The sequence below is a fragment of the Manis javanica genome, chromosome 1, assembly GCF_040802235.1.
Source record: "Manis javanica isolate MJ-LG chromosome 1, MJ_LKY, whole genome shotgun sequence".
NCBI classification, from domain to species: Eukaryota; Metazoa; Chordata; class Mammalia; order Pholidota; family Manidae; genus Manis; species Manis javanica.
Window position 1 is genome coordinate 129,330,231 of NC_133156.1, and position 22,125 is coordinate 129,352,355.

The 22,125-nt window shown below is 35.3% G+C and overlaps 1 long non-coding RNA gene across 1 annotated transcript; it reads left to right on the forward strand.

The window, feature by feature from the left end:
• The first annotated feature begins 204 nt into the window (after nt 1-204).
• LOC140849003 (uncharacterized) lies at nt 205-20,141 on the forward strand. Its single transcript, XR_012130419.1, has 3 exons — nt 205-309; nt 3,829-3,911; nt 20,011-20,141. It is a non-coding gene; the product is annotated as an uncharacterized lncRNA (long non-coding RNA).
• Nucleotides 20,142-22,125: the final 1,984 nt, after the last annotated feature.

The window sequence follows — 22,125 nt, forward strand, 5'->3', positions numbered from 1 at the left end:
TACCTTAGAATGTGATTTTATTTGGAAATAGGGTTTGTTACAGATGTAATTAGTCAAGATGAGGTCACACTAGAGTACAATGAGTCCCTTATCCATTATGAGTGCTGTCCTTATAAACACAATGACATATGAAGAGCAGAAGACATGCACCCAGGTAGAATGTTATAGAACCTGTGTTGCCAGGCAACTGCGTCTGGGAGGTCTCTGCCTGCACACTAGGTGAAGCACTAGGAGAAACCTCAACCTGGATAGGGGAGGTTTCTTCACTCTGAATGAGAAAGAATTCTCGAGCAGGTCAGAAGACTGTAGGTAAGGAAGGAATTCATTAAACCAAGAGCCACAGAGAATGGCAGCTGCCTTGTAGGCGGCAGAAAGCAAGGAGGTGCAGAGGGAAGGAATTCCCTTGCCAACTCCTGAAGCCAGGGTCACCTGGCATCCCATGTCCACCTGGACCTGCATGGCATGGGAACTAGCCCATACCACCCCAGGATTTGGGGTGCCCTGGAGCACAGGATGGAGTGAGATTATGTTTTGAGAACTTTACAAAGAAAGATTTTCCAGCCCGCTACTAAAAGCAGATGACCCAGCTGCATCTCTGTCCGGGTCACCCAGGCTAAGGGAACATGCAGGCCAAAATCTGAGCTCTCAGCAGCCCGTCCTTACTTACTAGGAGTAAAGCAGAGACAGAGTGAAGGCTTGGAAATAGAATGAACTAGCAAGAAGCAAAATGCAATAATTTGAGCAGTGAGAAAGCTTTATTTAAAAGTACATACTTGAAGAGAGGAAAGTGCAGGCATCCTCAGAGAAGGCACACTGCAAGCCTGGGGATTCTGTCTTTTAAGGCTTTCAAAAAGGGACAAAGGGCAGAGGGGCGGTTGTTGGGCATTGACTTGACTTGTGGTCTCATGATGTCTGCCTCTGGTGAGAGACATTACGTTACTATCCACAGTCAGTCCTCTATATCATTTTTTAATATAAACTCAAGACAAGGAAAGTATTGATCTGGTTCCTCACCAAGAGAGTGGTTTCTCTAAAGCAGTAGAGACATATCAGTTAAGATTGCTTGTCCTGCTGTAAGATTGGGTGGGCTATTGTCTGATTACCAAAGAATCTGTTAGGAATCTTACTTCTCAACTCTCTGCTTTTTAAAATGGAATCTTAGCCTTAAGATGGGATCCTTGCTATTCTTACTATACTGTTTATATCTCAGCATTTTTCATCATAGGCAGGAAAAGTTAACCATGATACTTGTCCCAGGTTCCCACCTACCTCACCTGGAGGCAAATATTAGGGTGATGATACATCTACATGCCAAGGAATGCCAAGGACTGCCAGCCAACCACCATAAGCTAGGAGAAAGGCATGGAACAAATTTTCCCTCACACTCTCAAACAACCCTGCTGACACCTTGAAGTTAAATTTCTAGCCCCAAATTTCAAGGTAATACATTTTGTTACATATAATATATACTTTTAAGATGGCTATCATATTTGTTTTTTAAATCTCATGATATATTCTCAGTGATTTTCACAAAATGTTTTAGTCATATTCTCTGTCAAGTGCTGACTTCATCACAATTTATACACAAAACAAGTCCCTCTAGGAATGTGAGTAAAATGTTAATCTGTTCTCTAAATAATATATTTAAAAACAACTTAGAAATATATTTACTTACACACCCTGGATATTAGAACAATACATGTACATTGAAAAGTAAATGAAGCATTAAAAAGCAAATAGAGTAGTAAATATCACCAACATTTCTATCATCAAATAGCAATTACATACTATTTGTAATTAGGTTTTGTCAATAACATAATGACTTATCCAAGCATATCCTATATATAAACCTTTAACAGTTTATTTTTACATCACAGAGTGTAAATAATTTCTGAGGCTTTTATGTGCAGTGTTAAAATTGCTTTAGAAAGGCAGTACCTATATGATCCCTCAACCCTAATATGAGTGTCTACCACTAACTTCTTTGCTCACATGATGGCAATGTTCAGTTTAAATGTCAGCAGCCTTGTAAAAGTCACCTAATATTAATAATTACTAAAAATACTGGGGTGCTTCTTATATTTTCAATTGTTTCTTCATCTGTGGAATTTCTAATGGGATGCTATTTATTTTTCTCACTAGATATTTAGAATTTATCATATATTCAAATATTAACCTTTCTGTGGTTGAATTTCATTAATAATTTAATAAGATTAAAAGAATAACTGAACTGTGTAAATTATATCTTGGCATCTATCAGTAAAATTTTTCCTTGTTACCAATTTGATACAATACATACACTGAATCACTAAATCTAAACATTCCTGAAATAAATCTGAGTATCATGTATTTTAGCATTTACTCATGAAATGCACACAATACTTTGGACACTTTTTTTAATCTCAAATATAATGGAAGGCTTAAGGTGCATCAGTGACTTCTGTATTACAGTATTTAGTGTTACAAACAACTCAGGCATAGGTTTTATTTCCTCTTTTGGTGATAATCAGAGTTTTTGTCTAGATTCTTATAGGATACTTTTTTTTTGACACTTTGATGCTATATTGGTGTTTATCTGTTTACATCATTTGCTCCCAATAAATGTGTTTCCTCAGATGGGAATATTACTTGTGCAACTGACATAGTTAGGAATGTATTTATTTGTTTGTTTAATGGTTGCCTAATATGTTACTGATATGGTATGATTTATGGAACATGTCTTGACCAGTAGGCATTTACTATATTTTCATTTTTCCTCTACCACAAAACCTGTGTATACATGCATCAATATTCACGTACTACTATTTCCTCCATCTTCACCATGAAATAGATCCCAAGAAGTGCAATTGCTGGATGCAAGGTGTTATATGTCCAGAATTGCTTTCCAGGAAGGTTATTATTACTAACATTTATACCAGCAATATGTAGAAGTACTACTTTTGTATGTATCTGATAAAGGATATTTTTCTCTCCTTAAAAACTGTAAATCTAAAACAGCAAGGGTCAGTGAATGGTGAAATCTCGCTCACCACATATTTGTGTAAATAAAACTTTATTGCAACATGGCCACACTCATTTGCTTACTATTATCTGTAGCTGCTCTTCTGCTACAATGACAGAACTGAATACATATCAGAAAGATCATGTGGACCACAAAGACTAAAATATTTGTTATTTAGCCCTTAACAGAAAATGTTTACAAACTTGTAAGAATAGCTGATACAATTACTTTAATAGATTACTCTAACTGACTACAACTAGTTTTCAGTAGCTTTATATAAAAATATATATTTGGCTATTTTGATTTGGTCTTTGTCAATTCCTTACCTGTATCCTTTGCTAAAATTTATGTAATGTTGAGGATTTGTGAAGTGACAATGCATTTTTTGCTATTTCTATTTTGGTTCAATTTAACACATACAAATCATCATGCTGTATGCAATAACTTATATAGTGACGTATGTTAACTATTTCTCAATAAAACTGGAAAACTGGAAGAAAGCAAAACCCCTTTGAAAAGAAGATAAGCACATAAGGTATTGATCAATTCTTTTCATTTTAAATTTAAAAATGAACTGATTGTTTTTCATTATTGTGTTATTTTTTCTAGTAAACATCATTCATTGTATTTTACTAATAATTTCAGTTATTACCTTCTTTAAGACAAATACTTTGTTCTTTATTATTTACTTTTAATTTTTGGAGTTTAATTAGAAGTTACAAGTCTTCATCTATTGAATTTGTATTTTTTAAAATAATGTTTCCCAAAACTTTTGTTTAATATTGCAATTTATCTAGAGATTGGTTTAATTATTTGCTTAATTTTAGATCATCCATCTCCTCAATCATGTATTTTTCATTTGGAAATGACTTTTTTGCTTACTCTTCTCATTGATTCCTGGATTCCATAGGTAAATGAGAACTTTCTACCTCTTCCTTCTGATTCTCTTCCCCTTGTAACCAGGAAGCTGAAGGGCCAAAGTACTGACCGTCCCAGGAACGGTATTAGAGGCAGTGAATGCAACACTGCTAGTAATCTGCGGCGGCCCCAGGAAGAATCTCCTGCTCTGGCCCATATCCCAGACTTGGTAGTCAAGTACAGGACTTTTCAGGAAAAGAAGCACAGCAGTTCCTTCCAGCAGTATGTCATTAAACTGCATTGAAAGCCCTTCCTTTCAATACTCCTTGCATGTCAGGAGATCAAACTCTTTCACTTTGGATTTGGGATGTTCAGGAGAAGTTAATTTTTAAAAGTATTAGAAACTCCAGCTTTCTTTATAATTTTTGTATATTTTTTCCATTGATTATTATTTTCCTTACAACCATTTATATGTGGGAACTTCCCTATAGGCTCTCTGGATACCAGCTTTACCTGTAAGGTCTAAATGAGATAAATTCAACAAAACCTACAAATAATCTTGGTAGTTATAACACTACAAATAAGTAAATATGCCGCCAAAAAAGTAAAAAACACTTCAAAATAACAGTGATAAAAAATACAATTATTGGTTTTAAAATTGAACTGAAAGAAAATAAATCACTTTACTATGTAAAAATCCTGGGTAGAGAACAAAACATAAAAATTAAATAAAAAGTCCTATAAATTAGAAAAGAAAAAATAATAATTTTCTGGAATTTACATATACTTAATAAAATTTCCCTAAAGCATTATCATATTAACATGACTTCATTTCAGATGGTAAAAAATTGACAGTAAAACCTAAATGTATGTTTTTTCATTAGCTTCCACTTGCCTTGAACTTGTACCAAAAATGACTAATTTTCTCCTATTTAAGATTGCTTATGTTATCCAACTTTTATATGGCTTAAATGAAAATAGCATATACTTTTTCTATCTAAAATCAGTTTTAAACTATATGCTATATAAACAGTGTCCCTATGAATGCACGGGACATATCTATTTTTATACATTATTGAATCCCAAACACTTTGCATAATGTCTGGAATACAGTGAGTTTTTAACACATTTGAGTTTGAACACTGATATCTAATATCTAAAATCTCCTGAAACAGAAAATAGTGGAATATATCTTAAACTATGGTTGAAATATAATATACTGAGAATTTGTTGTGCATGAAACTTAATGGATTGCAAAATAAATTTCTACAAAGAAAAGTAAAATAGCTTCCTTTTAATCACATAAAATAAAAAATCTCTTATGAAGATAAAATAATAATAGAAGTTATTATTATTATAGCTCTAAGTTTTGAGCCCATATGATGTGCCAGATGCCTGCTACAGCTTAGTGGGAATTACACATAAGATTACGTGCAGCTACAGACTAATTGCGAGAAGGTGGGGACATATTAGGATATAATAAAAGTGGAGAAAGTGATACTTTAAATTTGGCAGCTGATTAAAAAAAGGAAAGAAAGAAAGAAACCTCAACAGCTGGGAGACTGGTGACAGTTTTCTTCTTCAGTCAAGTATGTGTTACCTCAGAAGAGAATAGAGAGTGGGAAAAGACTTACACTAGTTATTATTTCACCCAAATGTGCCTGGAAGGACATAGAGGGTATATTATTTATCAGACTTTCTTTAAAATTAAATTGGCTTTTCATTGCATTCTGTTTAGTCTAAATATGTATATATTAAACATTTATATGTCATCAATAATGATAATATAGGAAGTCAGAAATCTGGTTTATACCTTAGACTTCTTGTATTAGATGACAAAAAGATTTGAGAGATTAGACTAAACAATGAATTATAATAAGTATGTTTGAGGTATGAAAGCTGTGGTAAAAGGAAAGCTGTGGCAAAATTAAATATATTTAATTGTATTTTGGGTATGTCCTTTAAAGTAAAATTTGATTTTGAAAAGGTCAGAATTAGTGAAATATATTTCACATACAGTAAATTTTCCTTTTTAAAATGTAAATTCCAATTATGTTTGACAAACTTATGTGGTTACATAACCACCAAAACATTATCACAAAAGTTCCCCTGTAGCTCTTTTAGCCAATCATCCCCTTCCTCCAACCAAATTCTGTCAATCACTGACCTGATGTCTACAGTTTTGCCTTTTCCAGAAGGACATATGAATGGAATCATGCAAGACGAGTCTTTTCTGCTGGGATTCTGTTACTATTTTTGAGATGCGTTCATATCCTCATGTTATTTAGAATATCAATTATAGCACATTTTCATTGATATTTTATATTTCAATTTTGTTGATTTTAGTCATTCTGACAGTGTTCAGTGATACCACATTGTGGTTTCAATCATCGCTAGCTTATTCACTAATGGTGTTGACTAACTCTTCTTATGCTTATTTATAATAAATGTATCATTTTTAGTGAAATGTGTATTCAAATTTTGTGCCTAATCATCTTTTTTTTATGTTGACTATTGTGTGTTTATATGTGTGTGTGTGTATATGTATATAGATAGATATAGGTGTAGATACAGATAAAATCCTTTATAAGATATGTATTTTGGAAACATTTTTCCCTAGTCTGTGGCTTGATTTTTCATTTTTTTTTCTTATTAGGGCCTTTAAATGTTTAATTTTGATGAAATGCAATTTATCAATTTTTTTCTCAATATATCTCAAAAGTTTGTACTCTTAAATGAATATACATAACTTGCAATTATCTCAATCGGTAAACAAAATACCAAAAGGTGGTATCTGCTGCAAGTGTCATCTTGTCACCAGGTATGACTTATATGAAATACACACAAAGATGTTACTGTTTATTATATTGTCACAGTTATAGAATGTTTGCAGATCATGAATTTATAAACATATTCACAGTATCAAACTATAATTGTTGTTATTTTTCAGGATAATGTAGAGTTTCCCATTGTAAATTCATAAGATTTCATGTATGTATTTTACATATTTATACATTTTACATATTTTACTGTATAATAACCAAGTGCATAGACTCAGGAGTCAAACAATTTGCATCTAGATGTTCAACCAGTCATTTGCAAAATGTCCAGCTTGGGGAAATTTATTTAACTTCAGGGTCTCTTTATTGACCTACCTGTTAAATCAGGTTTTCAGACTTTCACAGTTCAAGACGCCCTTAGTGACCATTTTTTTTGTCTGTCCTGTCACATGTAGATCAAAATAAATACTTAATATTTCCATTAATTAAGTAGTGAGTCCTATGAAAGTTTAAAGTATTTATGTCTTGACAATTTAATGGTCACTTGAAAAAAATGCATGAAATTTGGAAGAGAAATACTCAAATAGGTTATTATCTCTCATTTTCTATCCATTTTACTCCTTTTATGCCTCTGATTGGATTGATCAAGTATTTTGTTTTGTTTTCTTTCACCAATCCCTACCTAATCCCCCCACCGACTCCAAAGGTTTGGAATGTCTGCATTCTATTGTTTTTCTTTTAATGTTGATATATTAAAAACAACACAAATACTTCTTTCAAAGGTGAAAACTTAATATCTCCTCCCTCTATGTGAACAAAGTCTAAAAAACAATTACAAAACAGGCTGATGTTAGAATCTAGGTGGAGTGTGTGTGTGTGTGTGTGTGTGTGTGTGTGTGTGTGTGTGTGTGTATTCACTTAAAATTCTTTCATTTTTTCTGTATGTTTGAAATTTTTAAAATACATTAATAATGTAATCTAGTAACCTGCATTTTCTTTGATATTGCTTTTAAATGGTTTCCTCTGCCTTAATTTACCAGTTGATATTCATTTATATTTACTTATCTTGCTCCAAACCAACTGTGCTTTCTTAATCTGAGGACTCTTGCCTTTCACTCTTTCTGAAATATTATCTTCTGATGTTACTTCTTCTCCAGACTTTCCATCTGGAGTTTCTACCATATGCTTCAAGTCTTCTATTCCTTCTTATATGATTTTGGATCATGATAATATGAATGATATTATTACCTTTTTTAAACTCCCCCAAACTTCCAATTGAACTGAGATTGAAACCCTGGTATCTACTATGAATTGTAAGTTACCGTCTAGCCATTTGCTACATTCGCTACACCCTCATCTCATCACATCTCCCTCTCCATATGCTCATATGGGGCAATAAGAGTATGCATCTTCAAATGGGAAGGGCATTACCAGAAAAGTAGTTTGGTTTGGATTAAATCGGTTGTGTTACTACTAGAGACAAATACAGTTATTGAGTAAAATTAGTTATTTAATGGTTGATACTTAATTTTGAAACCAATTAATTAAACAATGATATAATCAACAACAGTGATTTTTATCAGGTGTCATTTTATCTTTTTGGTCATGAATAGTTCCTGGAACATAGTAGGTGCTTAACACTGACTCAAAGGAATGTAATTCACGTCAGTGGGCTAGAACTTTTAAAGAAAATTGGAGGTAGCAGCAAACACATGGATATATAAATTACTTAACCCAACAATTAGAATATATAAGTATAGTAATACAGCATAATATAGTTAATACAGCAAATTCACTAAACTCTGTGTTTTTTAAATCAAATACATTTAACATGTAACATAGTGTAAGTTTAAGGTATACATCATTAAACTGTGAATTTTCCTAAAATACTGAACTCACAAGTCTATTGGATATTGTAGAAAATGAAATACAAATCAGATTATCAGCCTTTGAGATGAGACAGACTTACTTTCCTTTCTATAGAAAATAATTTGACTTATATTAGCCCACAGTTCAGACCTCCCTGCATAAACTCTGCTGGCAATTACTGTAAAAACATAGAGTGCCTAATAAAAATGAATTCACTGTTTGGAATAAAACTTGCCTTTTATTGAAGTCAGAGTCATCACATTTCTTCTACTAACTTCTCATATAATAAGAATTTCTACTTTCTTTAATGTTCTGAGAATTTTCTTTCTGAACAACATAAAGGTTTATATTATTAGGCAGAGGAAAAGGTATGGGCTTCAATTGTGAACGTGCTGCAACATTCTATTTAAATAAAGTTGATTCAGCACAAGTTCTGTTAGATGCTAGCAATTTTATGGTTTGAATAAATGTAGGATACTTGCCGGGGTTGGCTCTCTCATTATATGCAGGCTTTCCATCATGAGAGACTTTCTCAGGATCTTTGTTATAGCACATTATGGAAAAAAAGGCACAAGAAAAGATATTATTACTTCCTTTCTTTTGTAGATGTGATATAAATATATTTAAATACACGTTTGACTGTTAGCAGTCATGGATTCAAGAGGCTTTTATTGCTTAATATTTTAAATTCATTATTTTGTATGAAAAGAATTGATTTGAGATTTGAATATATCTAAGGGTTTTTAAAGCCATTATTCTCAAGAATATTCTAAAATTTGGAAGGCTTCCTTATGTGGTATTATTTTGTCCCCCATTAGATTATTAAATCTAATACCAAATTATTTATTTGGCATAATAATGAAAATGAGTATTTTGAAAGCAAACTGCTTTGTCATAACTAAATGTAAACAAATTCATTCATATTAAAACATGAATTGATATCATAAAATATTAATGCACTGGCATTTGTTGATGAGGTGACTATGATTTAAATAAAAGTCACAAAAGGAAATCATGTTTTAAAAATAATGGAAGAAGAATACAATCTTTCACACCAAAATCTCTTACTGGAAAATTTACTTGTTTCAAAATCCCATGTTATGTTAAAATGTTAATACTAGATAGAAGGCACTCTTTGTCATATTCTTTTTAACTACACTGGTGGGCAGTATTATATGCAGTACCAGCTAAAACTTGTCTTTTTGTGTCAGAAAGTTCAAGATCCAATTAATTTCATGAACTTCAGTAAGTTACTTAACCTCTTTCTGACTGTTTCCTTATCTTTAAATTTAATTTAAATATTAGTACTTATTTCAAAGGATTGTTTTGGGGCTTAATTGAGATAATATATGCAAACTCTTAAAACAACATGGGGCATAAATTCCTCAGTAAATGTTAGCTTTTTAGTATCAACTAATATAAAACAAAATCCTCTGATGTGTTAAGGAGTTTATTCTTGAAAGAGCATAAAATTAGTAGGTGTTAACTAGATTTTAAGAAAAAAGAGTGAGAAATCATACAAATCTTAGGGCTGTTGGGGCAATACGGGGTTGCTGTGCATCTCAAGGTAGATAGAAGCTTGTGGTGGCATCTTTGGTCTTCACGTAGAATAAAAACAGTTTCTATTACAGAATGTTTTATAGATAGAATGAAAGAGTTCTTATTGGCAGAACTCTGAATCTGTGTATTGGGGCACTGTCTTGCCTGAAGGTTTCAGCTCTAGGGAGGTTCATTATGGATTCAGTAGACCAAAAAATGATAACGGAATGTTCTTGGGGTGAAAGGGTTTATACCAAGTGTCTTGCCTATGGGTTTCAGCCCTGAACAAGTTCATTATGGATTCGTTGAGACTGAAAAAATGATAATGGGACATTTCTGGGGTGAAACGATTTATACCCAACTTTATTTCCACAGTGGCAGGTCAAGCGCAAGAATTCCATCCACTCAGAGTGAGTCTGCATGCAGCAAGCAGTCTCTGCCTCTGGGCCTCTCTGCCCACACAGCCATCTCAGCCTCTGTCGTCGGTCCTGCCATCACTCCACCCTCTGCGCTCCTGCAGCCTTGCAGCTCTGCAGCCATGCAGCCCAGAGCACAGGGTGGAGCACTTTATATAGAGTCAGTAACAATGTAAGGTGCACACATGTGTAGTGAGCAAGCTGAGCAGGGTCAGGTGAGAATCCTGGTCATAGGAACTTTCACTTTCTCCACACCTGGCTTTATTCCAATGGTGGCAGTTTGAGCACTAGAATCATGTCTGCATCCAACAGTCTTTAGGTCTGTAATCCTCCCTTGGGTCTACCTCCATGCAGAGCACTGGGCAGAGTTCTTTATATAGTGACCCAGTCAATAATAGCTTATTGTTTATGGATGTGGAAGCAGTAGACTATCAGTAGACCAATTATTATCGTCAAGTACTTTAGGGTCAGGTGAGGATCCTGGCCAAAGGAACTTCCATTTTCCCCACAGGACTCATGTAAGTTAAATATACCTGAGTGTTACCCTTTCCTGAAATTAAATGTGATCATGTCACAGAGTCCCTGACAATGGGAAGTGTTGGAAGTAACCTTTCCTTCATTCTAATTAACAGAAACTGAAAATGTAACCTTTTCTCAAATTAACAGTACTCTGTCATTCTTTCATCATTCGCAGTGCTTCTTTTTGCTATTGTTTTCTCATACCTTCATTCTAGCTGTCTCTTGTCCATCTTCTTTGCTGATTTATCTTCTACTGGATCCTTGAGGTTTATGGCAGACTCTTACACAAATAACACTCAGTGTGTCATCCATCCTCTGCACAGTTCATGTAGTTTCCTCCCACATTGGCTGGGACTGACTATGTTGTTTGCTTTGGTCAGTGCGATATTAGTAAGATACATGAAAGCAGAAACTTGAACAATGACGATCATTAAGAAATGTCTCTTTTTTGCTGCATTTTAGAACCAAGTCTGCATATGATGAATACCAGAATAGTGTGATGAAAATATTGGCCGGGTAACAGCTAGAACCAATGCGCATCAGATGGGTATAACTATTTTAAATCATCTAGACCAAGATAAAGTGCTGGGTAAACTCAGTTGAAAACAGCCAAAAAAAATCCCCACCCAGCTGAACTCAATTTAAATTACTGATGCAGGTGATAGTAAACAAATAACATTGTTGTAAATGTTTAAGCTATTTAGTTTTGGTAAGGTTTAAGACACATAAGTAGATAGATGATACAAGTTTCCTAATGTTTCTAACATGTTCTTCTATTATATGGGTGTGGAGAAAGTGAATGTTTCTGTGGCCAGGATTCTCACCTGGCCTTGGTTGGCTTGCTCAGTACACATGTGTGTGCAATATGTTGTTACTGACTCTATAAAAGAGCTCTGTCCAGTGCTCTCGGTGACACTATGGCATGACTGCACGGCTGCAGGAGAGCAGAGACTGGAGTGGCGGTGGCATAGCCGAGGACAGAGACTGAGACAGCTGTGGGGGTAGAGAAGCCCAGAGGCAGAGACCAACTTGCTGCATGCAGACTTGTTCTGAGTGGACAGGTTTCTAGTGCTTGGCTTGCAACTGTGGGAATAAAGCTGCGTATAGACCTTTTCACCCCAAGAACGTCCTATTGTCATTCCTCCGTCTCACTGAATCCATACTGAACTTGCCTGGGGCCAAAACCCTTGGGCAAGACAATGGCTCTATTCTTTTTCCCTCACTCCCAAATCAGTATCACCAAACTGTATCTTCTATCCTCTAAACCCTCATTTTGATCTCCCTTCTAAACACCTTTTGAGAATGCTGCCTGTGCAGGGCCTTCAAACTAAACATATCAAATGTATATTCCTAAATCTTCCTTTGCTTCCATTTCTGCCTTGATGTATCTGCTATCATAATAAATGACACTCACTAAATGAGTGAGTAGATTAAATAAGAAATCTGCAGGTCATAACTTTCTCTTTTGTTTTTGTCGCTCCACATACCCAGATGGCTAAATACTGTCAATTTTTTCTTGAAACAGCTCTTTTCTATATCCAGTTCTGTTCCATCCAATTACCACTACCATCCAAGACAAAATTATGTCTGACTAGAGAAAAAGATTTCCATCTAATTCCTATAGAATTCTTGATTTCATCTCCAATTCATTCTTCATACCATAGCAAAATTATTAAAATATAGATATGGTTAAATTAGACTACATTACATTCAATTAAACTGCAACTTCCATTGTCTCTAAGTTAAATTCAAGATATTTATATGACTGGGAAGTTTTTGCATGAGATCATCCCTGTCCATTTTCATATCTTAAATTTTTGTCTTTCTTTCCTTTGTTTTATAATTCAAGTCATATTGAACTTCTTCAGTTGCATTTAAGGCATCATACCTTTTTCTGTGTACCATTGTTTTTGTGGTTATGTGATTTCATCTACCAAGAAATCCCATCTTCTCTCTCCATCAAGATCTATTTTATCTTTCACTACTCAACTGAAGCACATCACTTCATTCAGGTTTTCACTGATACTTCCTCCAACTTCTGACGATATAGATTTGCACTTATTTTACATTTCAGAGAGTGATGCGATGAAAGATATTTAAAACTGTTTCCTGGGGGTGGGGGATGGTGAAACAAAAGGAAAATACAAGCAAAATCATTTCTATCTTGACATTTGTTAAGATAAATGATACAAGTTTCCTAAAGTTTCTTTAGGATTTCCACAGTTTCAATACTCCCACCAAATGATTTCAAGTAACATGACATCAACTGGTCAACAAGTTCCTAGGAAAGTGGACAATTCCTGAACAATTAATCTATTCTCATGAGCCCCTGCACCACACTTTCTGTGGAGTCCAACATTTGTCAGTCAGGACACCAGCACACCTTTTATACCGTTATCATGGCGTCAGGCTCCATTTCTTTCCTTCTCACTGCTGTTATTTCCAGCAGAGGGCACAATGCTTAAACCCATACAGAGCTACTCATCAAAATGTAGTAAGTGAAATCAAAAAGGAATGCATGAATGTCAGTGCTTCCCTGGCTTCCAGGTCTGCATATCCTTAGAGGGCTAAAGAGCGCCTGAAAGCAAACATCTCCATCCTCCTTCCTCTCACTTGTATACTTGGCTTGGACTATTTACACAAGTATACTTGGGAAGGAAACTGAAATTAGTTTTTACAAGTTGAAAATGCTTAGCTGGTCATTTTGATTCAACCTGTGTTGAAAACATTGTTTTAAAATTATACATCTTGAGTACATATAGACCAGTCAAAAAAGAGACGCCAATGAGGAGATACTTAGAATGTTTTTTACACCGTATTATGCAAAAGCCTTTGCCTACATTACTGTTAAAACAACTGAGATTCATGGATATTCAGTTGCACACCTAGTTAACTGGCAAAGAAAAATTGGAACTACATGATGATGGATCATAACCCAGTCTCTTTCAAAGATTCTATCATTTGCAGTCCTAAGTATTTGAAATAAAATGATCTTGATTACTACAGAAAAGTTGCTTAAATAAGCTATAATTTCTGAAAATTGGCTATAGAATAGGAAGTCCACAGAGGATTCAGTGAATAAAGCACATTTTTAGAAACTTTGGGAGAATAATTCCAAGAGAATCATACATGGTCAGAGCCTCCATGAAATTGATACTGAAATATTTAATGATTATTCTTGCAAGTTAAATGATGGAGTTCCCTTAATGAACAGTTAGCATATTATTTACTAAATTACCATCTTTCCATAATTCTAAGATGAACATTTTAAATGTTCATGTTTCTGAAATTCATATGCAATAAGTAAAACACACTGAATTATAATATAATTGGTAGTATTTTCTTCCATCTTAGTAATACACAAAAATAATGCTTTCATCAATTTGATAAGCAACAGTCATAGTTTTATATCATAGTAGATATTTACAAGGTGGAGATAAAATTACAAAATGTTCTTTTTTAAAATCCTGATCCAGAACAGCAAAGCGAAAAAGGTGGAGGAAATGAACATCAGATTAGAATTAAAACATAAGGCCAGGAGGCTGCAAACATAACTACAATGCTAAAAATAGCATATATCGAATTCTCACTATGGTTTTATGGTATCAAGGTAGGAATTTTCAAAACCTTTTATATATTCAAATGCTTCAACATTTAAGTTTTCCTTTGCCACAAGTCTTTGATATTTAAGTAATTGCACAGAAAGAAAGAGAAATAGAGACAGAGAGATATAAGGAGAGACAGAGAACAGGACTGAAACTGAGCTAGTTGTTAAAAATGATGAGCATGAGCAATTAAGATAAATCATCTTTCTAAAAATGTGGTCCAGTAATACATCCATAATAATTACCTGGCATGCTTGCTAAAAATGAAGATTGTTTGGCTGTGACCCAAACCTGGTAAATCACCAAATCTATGGATAGGAACCGGAAGTCTTTATTTTTAACAAGATTTCCAGCAAGTTTTATGCACAGTAAAGTTTAAAACCCTGTTTTGTAGGAAAGAGAAAAAAAGACAAGTCAAAAAACAAGATGAACATGGGAAGTTACACCATAGTTTTATTTATACAATAGGAACTTGCTAAGTATGTTAGCAGTTAAAATTTTAATGCTTTCCCATAAGAACCTACTTAAAAGTGAATACATTTCCATTGAGTCTTGAATAGCTGTTCACTAAAAGAGTGGTAGTACAGAGAGCTAGGTAATATTAAATTGTATCTGTCACTGAAATATCTGATATAATGCTTTGGTTGTTTTTCCCTGAAGAATTCAAAGTTAAGGTTGAATATTATAACATGAATTATTGTTTTCTTCAGTAAGATTTACCTATTTCCACATCTTTTACCCCATAGTATAGCCTATGTGTCAATGTGGAGTCATCTACAATACTACAATCTCAGAAAAATTAACAGTAATTATATCTGTTTCAGATTGTTATGAGTAAAATTTTATTTATAAATTATAGAAATGCATTACATATTTGTTGTATAAAACTGAATATTAACAACAAAGTTTTAAGTTAAATTATTAACATCAAGTTTAGTGTTAACTAAGTACATAAAAGTCACATATATATGTTATTCTTAATGAAATACAGTGCAGTATATTAAAAACTTTTGAAAAATTGAAATTTGTCTTAACTCTATTTTGCTTATGTGTGAAACTATTGTCTAAATTGTTAAAACTTGTACACAATTGTGAGGTAAATGGAAGTTTTCACTCTTAATTTCCATAATTTCCCACCTGGTCTAAGTCCATTTACATACCAATGAATTTTTACCACAGCAGAGCCACTAGTCAGCAAGGGGTGGAGAGAAAATGACCATTCTTCCTTCCTAGTAGCTAATTGGTCTGGTACTTGCCAGTCACCAAGGACCTGCCCATGGAATTCCTGCCAGAAGGAGAGGGCAGGGGGACAGTGTGTGAGCTGTAGCTGGACGGGACAGTCAGAGCGAGAGCTGGTTAGCAAACTTGAGCAAGCTGTGAGCAACAAAATGTCTTTCTCCAAACCTGCCCTTCCCCTTGTCCTTTGGTTTCATCCAATTCATGAGGAATTTGCCCTGGGAGGTGAAACCCCTTCCCCAGAGCTACAATTTTTTAATTAAAAATGATAAGATAACCCTAATTTTCTTTACTTATCCTCATTCATTTTGTTATTTTACTGCAGTAATATGTAATCATTATTTACACATACCACTGAAATATGTTCATAAGAAATTACATTTCCTTCACATTTTCTATGAAATACAATCAAAAGTAATTTTTATGTGTATTTGTTATTCTTTAAATATAAATTTTAATCTTTTTCTTTACCTGACCACGTTACTATTTTTAGATTTTTAAGTGATAAAATATTTGGACAACTATAAAAAACTTTCATGCAATTCAGAAGGTTTAAATTAGCAGAGATAACTTTTGTTTACCTCAATTTATGTAAAAAGTTAAGGGCATAAATAAAATAAAGGTAGGGAAAGTAAAGTATCTTTTGGTCTATGTTTTCTTAGTTGGAAGTTTGCTTTGTACCACATTTCTCTGTTTTTTCCTGACGAACTTCAAGGAGGAGTATATCTTATCAAGTCAAGATTATGCAAGGGTAACATATTAGCTATGAATTGGTTAGGACAGCTTTCAAACCATTTTAAATTACTCATAAATACATAAAATCCATGGATGTTAAAGGGAAAACTCTTTTCTAAGCTCACTATATTCTTGATTTATGAAGTAAAGCAGCTTAAAGGAAGTCTGACTTATACAAAATGTGCCTTTTCTACTGGGTTTATTTAGAAGAATTCTTAAAAGAACAAGCCCACAGACCTAAGAAAAATGACAAAAGGACATAGGTAAACATTATTACATTTAAAACATTATGTTTTATGACACTTAAAAGACACTGATTTAATAGGATTTAGAACTGGTGAATGCCAAAGTCATTTTTTGTAGAACTATGCCCTTGATGATCTACAAGCTGTAATGTCCTTGCCTTATATAATATATACCAATATATATATACACATGTGTCTACAAACATGTGCACACAGATGTTTTGCTCTTTTACTTTTTTAACATTCTGTTAAGAGTTATTCTTCTTTTCATGTTATTAGAGAATCTCATTACCACATTGAACAAATTTTACCTCTCTATGAGGAATTCCACTTTGTCATGGCAAAAAAAAACCTAATCCATAGCATTTTTAGCGTTCCTCATAAATCCCAGTCTTGCATATCAATAGGATGAATATTAATGTCATACCTTTAAGTTAAAATTTCTTAAAAAACTCGAAAACCTTAATGCATATTTTGCATTTAACTTTTGTTTTTCTACTACAAAGATATTTATAATTTCTTTCAGATCAAAAGAATAATGAACTAGAAAATCAATTTTATAAAATTTTGCTATTTCTTTTGATTATGACTGACTCAATGCAGTTATTCTAAAGTTTATTTATGATGAAATGCTATATTGAAACTATCAAAAACCACATCAGATACAGCTAAACAGACAAGGAAAACTTTTTCAGGACTACTGTAATAAGGAAGAGAGATTGAACTCTATTGAAACAAAAAGTGAAAGAATTTTTAAAATCTGGTGCAACCTAGTGGAAACATACTGAAGAACTGTAGAAGAGAGATTGGTTAATATGATTAGGTTATCGACATGTGCTAAATAAGGTTCACACTCTGCTGAGAGGCTGGGAGATAGGAGGTCCTTTTTTTGATCATTGCATTTCAAAGGGTTAGCTCCCAGATCCTTGAGAGACACATTAGTGGAGCCGTTTGAAGACAAGTTAGATGATTCTGCTTTGAAGTCTTTTTCCTCCAATGCTGCTTCTTTGTGAGTCAAATAGTTTTTCTTCTCAAAAAAATCCTTCAAAGTTCTCCCTCCACTCCTTCCCCAATCTGACTTAAATGTCCTTTCTCTGTGTTCCCAAGCAATCTAGCTGTATCCCTTTCAAAGTACTTATCACTAGAAATTAAATTTTGGAAGTCAATTTTTTCTTCCACATCATCTGTCATGGCCTTTGAGTTCTGAACTACCTTTTGGAATTTCCTTCTAATGTCTGGAGCTGGCTGGGTCAGAAATCTAACTTTTAGGATTATACTGCCTTTGTGTGAGTCTAGGTCCAGAATGGTATGTTTAATGAGTGCCTTTTTGAGCCTTTCGTTTATTAAAAAAGCAGCTGGGTTTTCTTGAGCTTTTGGTTCATAGCAGAAGCTGTTGTATAGCTGATAACCTGTCTGCTAGCCTCAAACCGGCTTTTATTCAAATCATATAACGATTCTGAAACCAGCATTGGTCAGAGTTATTATAGACCCATACAGGATCTGTGGAGGGAATAGCTGTGTCTCCTATGGGATAACTAAGATCTGTTAGGTGTAAGCCATTTGAAAATGTCTTTGCCTTTTGAGTCACTCTAGTTCTGTGTCTGTAAGTGTATGAGCCAGAATAACCCAGACATCTCTCCAAGACAGATAATACACATCTCTAACACATTGGAAACTCTCTATATAACCATCAGGATTGTCAGTGTAGCATCCCAGGTATATTTTAAGTTATTTAAATTCAGCAAGAGAATAGGGCTTATGCACAAGTTTGGGGCCAAATTCTCCTACTCCCTTTGCAAGGGGGCAAACCTTCAGCAGAAATAAAGGTTTTTGTCCCATAGTGGAGTGGCCCTCCAGATCAGGGGTATACCCAGGGCATCAAGAGGACTTGGAAATGGAAATCTTCGGGAGTAGCAGGGTGTTTGGGGTTGAAGGCCACAGGTGCTTGCAGTCTGGTGCAGGGAGCCCAGGTTATGGGGGCAAAATAGGATAGAGTAGAGGTCTCTCAGCAGGCATTAGATTATCTGGACTCTTGCCCTCCATAGAATCTTAGGTTCCTCGGTATCACACTCCATGGAGGGCATTGGCTTGTTTAGACCTATATCCTCCATAGAAGACTTAGGTTCTGGGGCTTGAAACATTCCCAGTGTCACAGGATGCAACCCAAGGGGATATTGCAGGGAATCAAGTGTTTCCCTACCTAGAATGAATGGGAAGAAGGACTAGTGAGTAAACAGAGCCCAATGTCTCAGAGTCATTACTCAGTAGCCTAGTGCATAGTCTAGTGCCAAACAGTGCTCCAGACAGATGTCTCCATCTGACATAGTTGTGACAGCCAATGAAATGGTACCTTTTCACTGCCGTCAGTTCCCAAAGGACTAGTGAGTAAAGAGAGCCCAACTCCTCAGGGTCATTACCTGGTGGCTTAGTGTATGGTCTAGAGCTAAACAAAGCTCCAGAAGGATGTCTCCATTTGGTGTGGTCATGACAACCAGTGAAATGGTGCCTTTTCACCATCATCAGTTCCCATGTATATAGATCTGGCCTGGCCAGGAGGAGCCCTAGCATTCAGTTAAGGCGAGTCTCAGTGATCAAAGGTGGAGAGTCCAAGCAGTACCTCTTGGATATCCCCAGGTGGGAGGAGGCCATTGAAAGAATCTGGTATACTCTTCTCCTTGAAATCTGTTGAAGGGATAGCATCATCAAGGAACAACACTCCTGGCTCCAGGATTCCCTAGTGACCTCACACATTAAGCAGTAGTATTGCATTGAACGTGGCTTACCTGTGATTGCTTGCCCTTATGAGAAGGGCCGTTCTAATCATGCAAAGAGGAAATGAGATAATAGAATTCTAAGGTAACAATCCTCAAGGTAACTTTGGTCTTGATACCTGCCAGGTCAAGGTTTTGGCAGCAGTTATAAGTGCTGGGCTAAAGGAGGAAGGAGAGGAGGGAAGGCTGCTCTTGGCTGAGCCCCCAGAGTCAGCAAAAGGCATACAGAGAGTGTTCTGGCCAGGCAAGCCTCCAAAGACCCAAGAGCCTCATCAGGGGCTGATAGGAAGAGGCCTGAGTTAAGGTCTAGACTCAGAGACCTTGCTAAATTTGTTGGGAAAGTTCATCTTGGTTACCCAATGGGCTAAGGCAGCCATGAGAAAAACTTGCTCAGACAGGCAAGAGGTTTTGGCCATGGGCTATGTTGCTTCCACAGATGCCTGCATAGGCAGAAGAGGTGATAGGAGGTTGGGGTTAAGTTGGACTTGCAGATCTCATTGAGAGAAAACATCTCCACTCCCCTCTAAATGGAAAATAGAGCAAATGCAACAACGAAAGAACTCTGAGCCCAAGCAGGTACTACCTCTGGCTGGATTGGGTGGATATCTCACAGCCAAAGGGATCATAAGATGAGGATCTCCAGAGCTTTGCCCCAGAACAGGTCAGAGGGAAACCTGTCATGGGATTCTTAAGATTAGTGGCCATCTTCTTGACTTTTAACTGGTCATCCTGTGCCTGAGCATTTGATAGCAAAGACAGGGTCTGGTTAGCCGACTAGCAGATAACACAGAGCAAGGAAGAAGAGAAAAGCAGCAAGTAGGAGAAATTTGAGGACACAGAAAAGGAAATTTCTTGCATGGATATATTAAATACTGCTTGGGCATTTGCCATGGGGTTGGAAGTATTTTTTACAGTGTATCTTCATTGCATGGACTTTGTCTTGCAGTCAGTAGGGTACCTAATGCAAATCTTCCCCAGTCCATGACCAATTTATCCTGTCATGGGATCTTCTTGCTGCAAGTGTCCTAATGGCATTTAAGTGTGCAACCCTTGCCTGCAGGTTGGAGCTGTTTTTGTCCATGAGACAGACAAGGAGGGGAGGGACCCCCAAAGGATAGGTAAGTTGGGCCTCCAGCCATGGGGTGAGGCACATGTGGCTTAGTGGGAGTGGAGATCTGAGTAACAGGACCAAATATGTTACCAGCAGTGGGTTGTGGAATTCCTCAGTTCTTGTCTTCTTGAAGGGAAGAATTCATTTAAGAGAGCTGATGGGAATTAAAGCCACAAAAGGCTTTTATTTAGCACACCTTAATGGCAGGAGTAGAAACCTGAGTCATAGCACCAAATATGTTACAGGTCAAGTTTCTTCCTTTTAGTTCTTATTCCTGCTGAAACAAAGAATTGAAAGACAGAGAAACACAATAGCACAGTAGAGTGAAAGTTTTATTTGAATACACTCCAAGGGAGGAGTGGGCTAGAGTCAACATAGACAAAAGGCACCAATCTTTTAAGGGAAGTTTACCATAGCCTAGCTGGGAGGTGCCTCTTTGATTGACAGAGTGAGGTAATTTGATGGACAGTTTGTTATACACCCGTTCTTCTTGGTGAACGTTTTTTCCCAAAATACGTACAGAAAAGCCTGTGGGGTTAGGAAGGGAGAAAACTGCAATTTTATTTTAATGAGATTATAGGTGAGGTGTGCTTCATACAGTTCTTAGTTTTGTTTAATTGTACCTGCATTGTGATCTGGTTGGGACTGGTTTGGCCTGGCCCCTATACGCAAGGAAGTAATCTCCCTATAAAGCTTTTGTTGTCTTCAAGTGGGGTCCCTTAACTGGGTGTTTTTTTCTTAAACCTTATCTTCCCCTTTCCTGATTGCCCATGTCTTTTTTTCTACCTAACAGGAGGTACCCTTTGCATTGCATTTGAAAGATCCTCAACAGTGACCATGCCCAGGGCTTCTTTGTCAAGTGAAAGACTAGAGTACTGTTTTAGAATAATAAAATGCTATACCTGGAGTAGGACAGAGACCTAGAATTTGCAAAAGGGCATTAGAAGGATGGTGAGCAAAATTAAACTTCTGCCATGCACGTTTGTAATCTAAGATTTTAGGATTTTAAAGAAAAACTCATGGATTGCAGGGCTATTATAAATATTAAATATGACAAATCCAAATATATTTGCAGAAGTCAATAGAAACTTAAATATTAATATTTTATCATATAAAATGAACAAATTTTCTGGGGTATTAATATTTGTGAATTCTATGTTCCACAAAATGTACCAGACTATTTATTTGCTTCTAGGGTTCATACAAATCACATTAAATGATACATTTAGTGCATCATAGAATACATTCAATATTAAAAATCATAATTAATTTTTTTCAGAAGGCTTTTAGTGGAAATACTTTAATATAGAAAAAAGATTTATAATTAAAAAGTGACATGTCCAAATTGGGTTTTAGGATGTTTCAGGTTTATAAAACACATATGTGTATATATCTTTTTGATTATTGTATATGTGTTTTAAAGTACAAAATTTATGACAA